At 41.4% G+C, this 8,315-nt stretch overlaps 1 long non-coding RNA gene across 1 annotated transcript; it reads left to right on the top strand.

Annotated features, from left to right (window-relative positions):
• The first annotated feature begins 4,299 nt into the window (after window positions 1–4,299).
• LOC128135523 (uncharacterized) lies at window positions 4,300–7,300 on the top strand. The gene is made up of 3 exons (XR_008233104.1): window positions 4,300–4,373; window positions 6,381–6,614; window positions 6,923–7,300. It is a non-coding gene; the product is annotated as an uncharacterized LOC128135523 (long non-coding RNA).
• The last annotated feature ends 1,015 nt before the right edge of the window (window positions 7,301–8,315 follow it).

Here is an 8,315-nt window from a genome sequence, read left to right on the forward strand (position 1 = left end):
TCAGGCCTTTTCTCCATTTCTTATATTTTGGCTGTATAGGTAATTTTAGCAGTGGGCTTTTAAAGCAAGCAGGTGTATTGACCCAAAAGCCAAATGATGACAAGAGGTTCCACTCTGCAGGATACAACTATTTCATATACACATGACACTGAAAATTTTGTGAGTTCTCTGGAGGCAAAACCCAGGTTAGCAATATCCACACCCACAGTTTTCTATATATGTATATTTGTGTGTATCTATGGATATGTACCGTAAAGACCAGGGACATTTTATGGCCAGAAATATGTTGTTGTTGTTATAAGAAGAGAGTAATTTCCAGTAATCAAACTGTATTCAGTGGTCTTAACTAGCTCTGTCACTGAGTATCTTTTCCAAGTTATGGGTCACTGTTTCCAATGACTTTATGGTTAAGATTCAGCAACAATGTCTTATAAGACTGAGTATTATGGAATATAATTAATGCAGGAGCTGGTTGTAGTTCCATAGTTAAAGAAGAGCTGAAGTTTTTATTTAAAGAAATGTTGGGTTTTTTTCCCCCAGTCTGTTGCACTTACTCTTTATGTCATAGCAAAGTGCCTTGGAGATGTTTCTGCATTGCCTATAGAGAGACTAAAGTTTGTTTGGGGGATCACCCCTAAAAACCTGCCCCACAATAAAAAGACTTTTCTGAGTCGTGTAGCTGTTCAGAGTGTGGACAATACTTTTATTTTGTTAACTTGGCATTCATACAGAGTTTACTGTTTTATAATATCTTTTCTCTTTGATGTATTTCTCCTAAAGAAGTAATACTGTGCTTTGAGTTAATTTGTTGGTAACAGACTAACTCAGTTTGTATTGCCAGGAAACAGAAAGTCGTCATGCCTTGGCTTAAACTGAGGCTTCTTAGGATGATCACAGTGAATTTTAGGGTCTTCATTCCTAGCCTCAATGGAGAGGGACATGAATTCTTGCCTGAGAACACCGATAGCTAGAGATCATTTGCTGGTCAGGAAGGATTCCAAAGTTTCTTTAGTGCCCAGACTATCACAATAGTAAAAAAAAACAAACCCCAAATACTCCAGAATCCAGGCTCCAACATAACAAATAACCTAGTGGTCAGGCACTTTCATAGGAAGAAGATTCATTCCAGACTACTGTTTATTTGGTGTGTGCTCTCCACTTCTTAGAGTCAACCTCAACCTTGAGTTCTTCTCTCAACCTCTGATAATGTTCTGCTTTTAATTAATTTAATCAAACATCCCATTCAGACTCGCTACTCCACTACCACTAATGCCAGGTGTTGCTTCTTGCAGTAGTCCCAGCACCTCATACCTGTAATACAGAAGTTGCACCTCTGCCATCATTCAGCACCAGAAGTTGGGTAGAAGTAATTGCTCTATCAGTTTCTGAACCTGTTGAAATCTAGCAACCTCCGAGATGGGTTTTTGCTTTAGAAATATCATTGTGGCTGTAAGGATGAGGGAAGGAAAACACAGAGTAATTCAGGCTGCGGGTGACCTCAGGAGCTCTCTAGTCCAAACCCTGCTCAAAGCCAGGCTGGCTCTGAGATCAGACCAGGTTGCTCAGGGCTTCATCCTGTTGTGTCATGAAACTTCCAAGGGTGGAGACTTCCCAGACTCTGGATAAACTGTTGCAGTGCTTGAACGACTATACTATATCACTGCTCTTCTTGGGATAGTGAAATCACTTTTTCCCCCCCCCCATTCCCATGCATGTCCCATGCATCTGGGGGAGGTTCCCAAGTCCCATTTATCTGACCGTCATACTTAGAGCACAGTTTATAGAGCAGGAAATCAACACATAAGAAAAGGAGGGCAATTTGCCTTAAGCCTTAAATTCTGAGATAGTAGCCAGAAGCAATGTTCAGTATGTTGTAAATCATCCACATATAAAGAATGCTAGTGTCATGCTTTTACCTTGGATCACTGGTGCATTTATCCCTGAGGCATTTAGGTACGTGCAAGGTAAAACCCAATATTAATCTGCCAGGCAGCAATACAAAAAGTAATACAAACCAGCACAAGAGTTCTATGTTTATAGGCTTCTGTATTGTTTACCAAGGCCCCTCTTGCTCCTTGCTTTTAGGGACCCCAGCATAGAGATAATCATTTTACCGTCTAACCCCCTCCCTGGAGTTTTCTATGAAAAGGCAATTGCCTTTGAAAGGTTTTAGAAACATTAGAAACATTTTTAGAAACAGCTAGTGATAGGGGATGGAGTAAGAAAACCCCACATATTTACAACAGAAAAGGTACATTATTTTTAAGCATAACAAGAGCTAAAAATTAAGTATCGGAACTGATGTGGAAATAGCCCTCCCTGGACTACAAGGCACTGTATTTTTACAAAGAAAATCAGGTTTTAAATGATTGAAATATGAGCATTTGGAAAGCACGTCACTAGGAAAAAAAAAGTTGCGATATTGAAAGAAGTAGTCTGTGCTTGCATAGTATAAGCGAAGATCCCTGAACTCCAAAACAACTACAAACTAGATAGGACACAATTTAAAAAAAAAAAACAAAAACAAAAACCAAAATTATACAAGTCTAAGGAGTAATGAAAGATGGTATTCACAATTCACTTATATATTACTTTAAGGCAGCTTAGTTAGAGGAAAGTGGAATAAAATGATAGGATTGGGCTAGTGTCGAGTCAAACACTGACAACATTTGCATAGTTGCTGTGTAATTATTGTCTAAGCAGCATAGCTTCGAAGCAGTAGGGATTAGCCTTTTGAAACGTTATCCTCAAAGGAAAATCACCAACAAACAACAAATCCAAGGGGAATCAAATACAAAAATTGACATTAACCGAAGAGTACATCTACACAGTTAACCACTAAACGTCAGGAAATGCCAAAGCTCAGTCTGGCGGTGTAATTGTGTTGCTGCTTTTTTGTGTGCGTTATCTCACAGGCTGATTACACGGATGCCTAAAGTCTCTCAGACAGAATCTATCAGATATAATGGCCCCACACAGATGTAAACCTATGCATGTGTTCAATATTCCTCACCGATGTGTCAGTAGCCGGCGACAAATCTGTGGATATGAGGTGGGTATAGGAATGCATTCAAGTGATGACTAAGAGGACTCAAACTCTGGTAAAATAAAAGTCAAAACTCCATCATCTCAAGTGCCACAAAGACCTCTGTAAGGGGATCTCCAGGTGAAATCTGGAATATAACCTGATTGTTCCTGTGAAGGAGTATTAAAAAAAAAAAATCTTTGGACACTGCAAGTTAATGCATTGCTCTTCCTAGAAAATTGAAGTCCGAAATGAACATGACATGCAACCATGAGATCCTGCCTCAGAGACCAGTAGTTGAGGTTTCAGAGGTGGCCTCCAGCTGAGGCAATGTGTGAGATTTACAGATAATGTTCACCTGTGACACAGGTTTGTGTCTCTAGTCTTGTAGCCATCATTGATGCCTCCTGCTATGCTGGTCTGTTGCTGTCACATTTGATTTTGGCAGGCTGAAGAAGGTTCACTGAGCCAAATCTCTCATCCTTCCCTGTTCTCTGACAAGCTCTCCCAAAACCTGAGCTACAAGACTCAGATAACAAACTATAGTGGAAACATTTTGAGCGTGTATGTGTATGGAAAAAATCCAAAAGAAGAAGGGAAAATGCCAGGAAAGGACAGGCCTTCTAGGAGAACAAGGCATTATCTTAGGGATGTGGAAGGGGGAAAGGAAAATGAAATTGGTTAACTTCCCGAGTCAAAAGGGACAAATCTCTTCTTCCCATGACTTTACAGGTAAAGTGGCAGATATGCCCTCATTTCTAAGATGAGTTTTGGAGCTAGACACAAAATTCTGCTTTACTTGTTGCCTTGTACTGCTGCCTGATTAAATAAAAAGCAAAATGGCTGCTGCGTTTTAATCAACAGTTACAGCGTCCTGGTATGTGATGTAATTTCTAGCTAACCTTTCTATCTATACGGTCTAAATTCTTTTTGGATGCTAGAAACTGTCCATAGCACCATCCCTGCTGCACTCTTTTCACCTCTTCTCGTTCTGGTCAGGTCAAAGTGGAAGGGATTTTCAGGGATTTGCAGGTGATTCATGGGGTGTTGTGAGCCCTGGAATGGGGAAGAATCTCCCCTAACGTGTAGTGGTGTAAGTCACAAGCTTTCTGCTCTCCTCAGCCTTGTTTCTCATAGCTGGGTCCGCAGTGAAGCGTGCTCGGGGAGCGGGGACAGCCGAGGTGCAGATGGAACGGCACCTGGGAGGTGGTAGAGGGAGGCAGCCGGGACATTTTGTAGGGCAGCTGTAGTGGGAAGGCAGGGGAAATAACAGCAATAAATAGACTGGGAACTAGGAGAAACAGGAACCGGTAGGGGCAGTAGCTGTGGTAATCGCCCCTGCTTTGAAGTAAGTGGCTGCGGAAAAAAATCCATCCTTCAGCTATGTACTCATTCTGCCTTCTTTTCTGAATTTCCTTATTGTTAGAGAGTCTTTGATAGAGAGAGGATTCAGTGGATACAGCAGCAGGCTTACAGGGCTGTGTAAAGAAATACTATCACCTTTCTCTTCCTCTGATGTAGTAGTTCTGTGCAAACGGCAAAAAACTGCATAGCTTCATCCAGTACGCTGCGACTTCTCACCAGACACCTTGTCAGACTTAATATATTGTTTACCACCTTTCTCTGTATACGGTACCACAGCCAGATTTTTCATTCATGTAACTGGTTTTGGTGTAAGCTAACATGAATGAACAGCTGAATAAGACTTCCCAAAGCAGTGCAGAAGTACCTTACTGAAATTTGGATGGAAGCTTTCACTGACACAATTCTTTCTAGCTTCCAGCTACTTGATGGTACAAAGTTACCGCATTAAACACATTTTGCCTGCCTGTGAGGTATTCTGGGTGCTCAGAATAAGAAGTTGGATGAGCAAATAAGTGATGCATCATGTGAAGGAACACAATAGGAAATTTGTGAAGCAAGTTTGGAGTAATTCCAGGAATTACTGGAGTGTCGGGTCAGTTCCTCCCACCTCCCTTCCTTTCATCCTTTCACACTGTCATGTTGGACTCCGTTATTTTCCTAGAAGCTTGGTTTTGATTGCAGTTACTTGGACTGCCAGCTGTATTCCCAACCTCCTCCTGCCAGCCAGCCAGATTTAACATGAAATCCGTGTATTTTAGAGAGGGTGGGTCATGCTTAGTAAGACTCTCACTAGAGATAATTGTGGAGGTCTGGTTGATACAAGCAGTATAAAAATATAGTCAAGGGCTGGAAGCATTCACAGACCAGCTGCTGCAGATGAGAAGAGTGCTCCGTCATGGATGGAGGCAGCACGCAAAAGAAGCATCAGAGCCAGGAGGTACCATCCTCTACTGCTGCAAAACCTCATCACAGTATTTGATGGTAAGAAGTACCCTCTTCAGCAGCTTTATTCTCGCTCCTGGACAGAGTAGGGGAATGGCCCTTCTCATGAGGCACAGGGCTTTTGTGTACTTCACCAGATGCTTTTTTTGGTAAGTCAGGAGCTAGGAGATCTGGGGGCAAATAAAGTGCCTGGGAGGATAGGGGAATAAGCCATTTTGGGAACGCTACTGAGCAGAGGATGTACCAGGCCCAAGGGCACTGTTTATATCTTGTTTTATCTCAGTAAGCCAGAGGGAAATGCTCTTTCAAACATGTTAAAATTCATTAAAGCTTTAGAGAGGAAAGCAGGGTCTGGATAACCAGATGTTTGGATGTGGTAAACTCTGGCAGTTGCTAATTAGCTATTATAGAAGTTGGACAGGAACAGACAGTCTGGTCACAATAGAAATAATAAGATGCTGATCTTTTCTGTTTTTCTGTGTCCCACTCCCCCATTGCTGCCTGCTTGTTCCTCAGAGATATCAAACCATTGGCCACAGCAGTTAGAAATGTGGTTTAAACAGCTGTCATTTTGCATCCTGCTGGCTGCTTAGCTCCCTTTCATCTGTCCCAGATGCAGGGCTCTCTTTCCATCGATGATTTACTTGCATAGCTCCTCTGCTTGAAATACTGACTGTCCTTCCTGAGCAAGTTCTTCCTTCGTGTTACGTAAGAGAAAAAACACCCCCCCCCCCCAACAGTAATTAAATTTATTGTCAAACATTTTTATTTGTTAATGTTTGTTTATTGTTAAATACTGGCAGCTGAGCAGCCATTGTCCATGATGGTGTGGGTAAACCTACACAGCACAATGGGCTGCTGTGTAAGCATACGTTTTCTCTTGTGTTTTCTTTATCAGAGGCAAGTTAAACCAATATAGAGCTATTTCAGCCACAAGCCCTGAGCAAGGAATTAAGAATTTAACAAAGAAATCCTTCAAACTCTTGTAAGAAGCAGCAGCTGAACCTCATTCTCATAATGAAATGAATGACTTCTTTTGGTTTTACAGACAGAAGTAGGAGAAAATACTAGTCTGCTAAAAGTCACCAATGGCTGCCATCAAACAAGTCTGATTCAAAGACCACTAAAGGCATAGTTCACATGCTGGGGCTTCCAGACAGGCTTTTCCAACTGAACGCCTTCAGGGCTGTGACACTGTCAAGGGTTTGCTGGGATCAGACGCCAGCAGTTAGATTTCCTGTGGATTTATCAGCCCAATCCTTACTGTGCAGCCTTGATACTGGTGGGTATTTCACTTGTGGATATGCGTGAGTTTTCTCCCTGCAGTGTGGAAGAAAGGGACATCTCTAGTCTTAAGCAACCATTTTTTAGCAGGTTTTACTTACACCCACGTCCTGCCAGAGGAAAGCAGGAGAGCTGGATGAGCACGGGTAATTTGACAATGCTGCAACAGAAGATACCAGCTCAATTACTTCTCCTTTACTCTTGAAGAGATTTAAATGCATGAATCTCTAATAACTTCGTGGTATTTGGCCTCACGGATCTTTGTGTTTCAGGCAGGAACACTAACCACAAGTGTGCTTTTTGCAGGATCTAGAGTGAGACCATGAGGCACGTCTGTGAATGTATACACGGAGTAGGTTATGAAGACTGGGAGAGACTCATAGAAACATTACCATATTACATATTTAGGAGCCCTACAATCAACTGAGACTTAAAGAATGACAGAATGGAAGCTGTCCTGGGTAACAAAGTCTGAGAAACTCCCTGTTGCTGTCATCTTTCTTGCTTATAACCAGGAGGGGTCTCTGACTTAAGTGACTTTGAGTACTTTTGGGACTGAAAAAGGGGGTATGGCTTGCTGCTGCTTTTTGTAACAAAAGGGGAAGGCAAAGAGCAGAGGAGAAAGATGAGGAAATGAAATGAAAGAAGGCAAGGCCAGTAACAAATACAGCAGTAGTAGGAGGAGAGCTGCCTTCTAACTGGATGATATGACTCTTACCAAAACTTGAAGGGCTCCTGAGGAAACAGAGATGGCTAGGAAGAAAGGAGGGTTTGGGTCAGGAAAAGCATTGCTATGGAACCTAGTGGGAGCCTGACATGGTACTATAAGAGATCACTCAAGACTATGAGTCCTAGGGTCTGAAAATTCCTCTCAGAAAATTTCTTAACAGGAAGGAGGATTTGGGGCAGAAATAATGTGTTTTCTGCCCCTTTTTTGATTCTCTCATTTCTATTCCTGTCTTTGAGCTATTTTTTTTAATCAATTTTTTTTTTTTTAGACTTGTCTGTTCAGCAGTCACAGGCAGTGTGTCTTGGGTTGTTCGCTTGGATATGAAGCAGTCCCCTGTTTTGTGCTTTTCAAGCTGTGCCATAACATCTTCTGCAACTCACTACTTCTAGACCTTGGTAATATGTTCCCATGACTGCCAAAAGCACAGATTTTCCTAGTTAGAAATAATAGTAGTGGATAAAAGTTTCTTATGATGAGCAAGAAGCTAATATGGGAGCGGGAAGATTTATTCTGGTTACAGACATCAAAACCTAAGTGGTAATTCATATTATATGTATTTAATTATTATTGGGGTTTTTTGTTTGTTTGTTTGTTTGTTTGTTTTTCTTCCTTCTGTAGAAGCATTTTTACCAAACCTACAAATAATGCCTTTAGGACAGTCTGCAGTGACTAAAGTCAATGAACCCTTTAGAGACAGCACTGTGTCTCCATCAAGTACATTAAACAAGCTCAGTTTTATGACTTGGGGTTAGCAATGGTCAAAAATATCTGAAAAGAGTCTTTATCATCCACACAAAATTAAGTAACTAGTTCATTCTTTTATTATACTGCATGAAGCCATAGAACTTCTGTTCTTTTGTGCTGGGACTAATGGCATCACAAGCACTGACTTTCTGGGAGGCAAAACTTGCATATCTTTATTCCATTACTGTTTTGTAATGCTCACATGAACCATTTGATGATGATGGA

The sequence above is a fragment of the Harpia harpyja genome, chromosome 23 (assembly GCF_026419915.1).
Source record: "Harpia harpyja isolate bHarHar1 chromosome 23, bHarHar1 primary haplotype, whole genome shotgun sequence".
NCBI lineage: Eukaryota > Metazoa > Chordata > Aves > Accipitriformes > Accipitridae > Harpia > Harpia harpyja.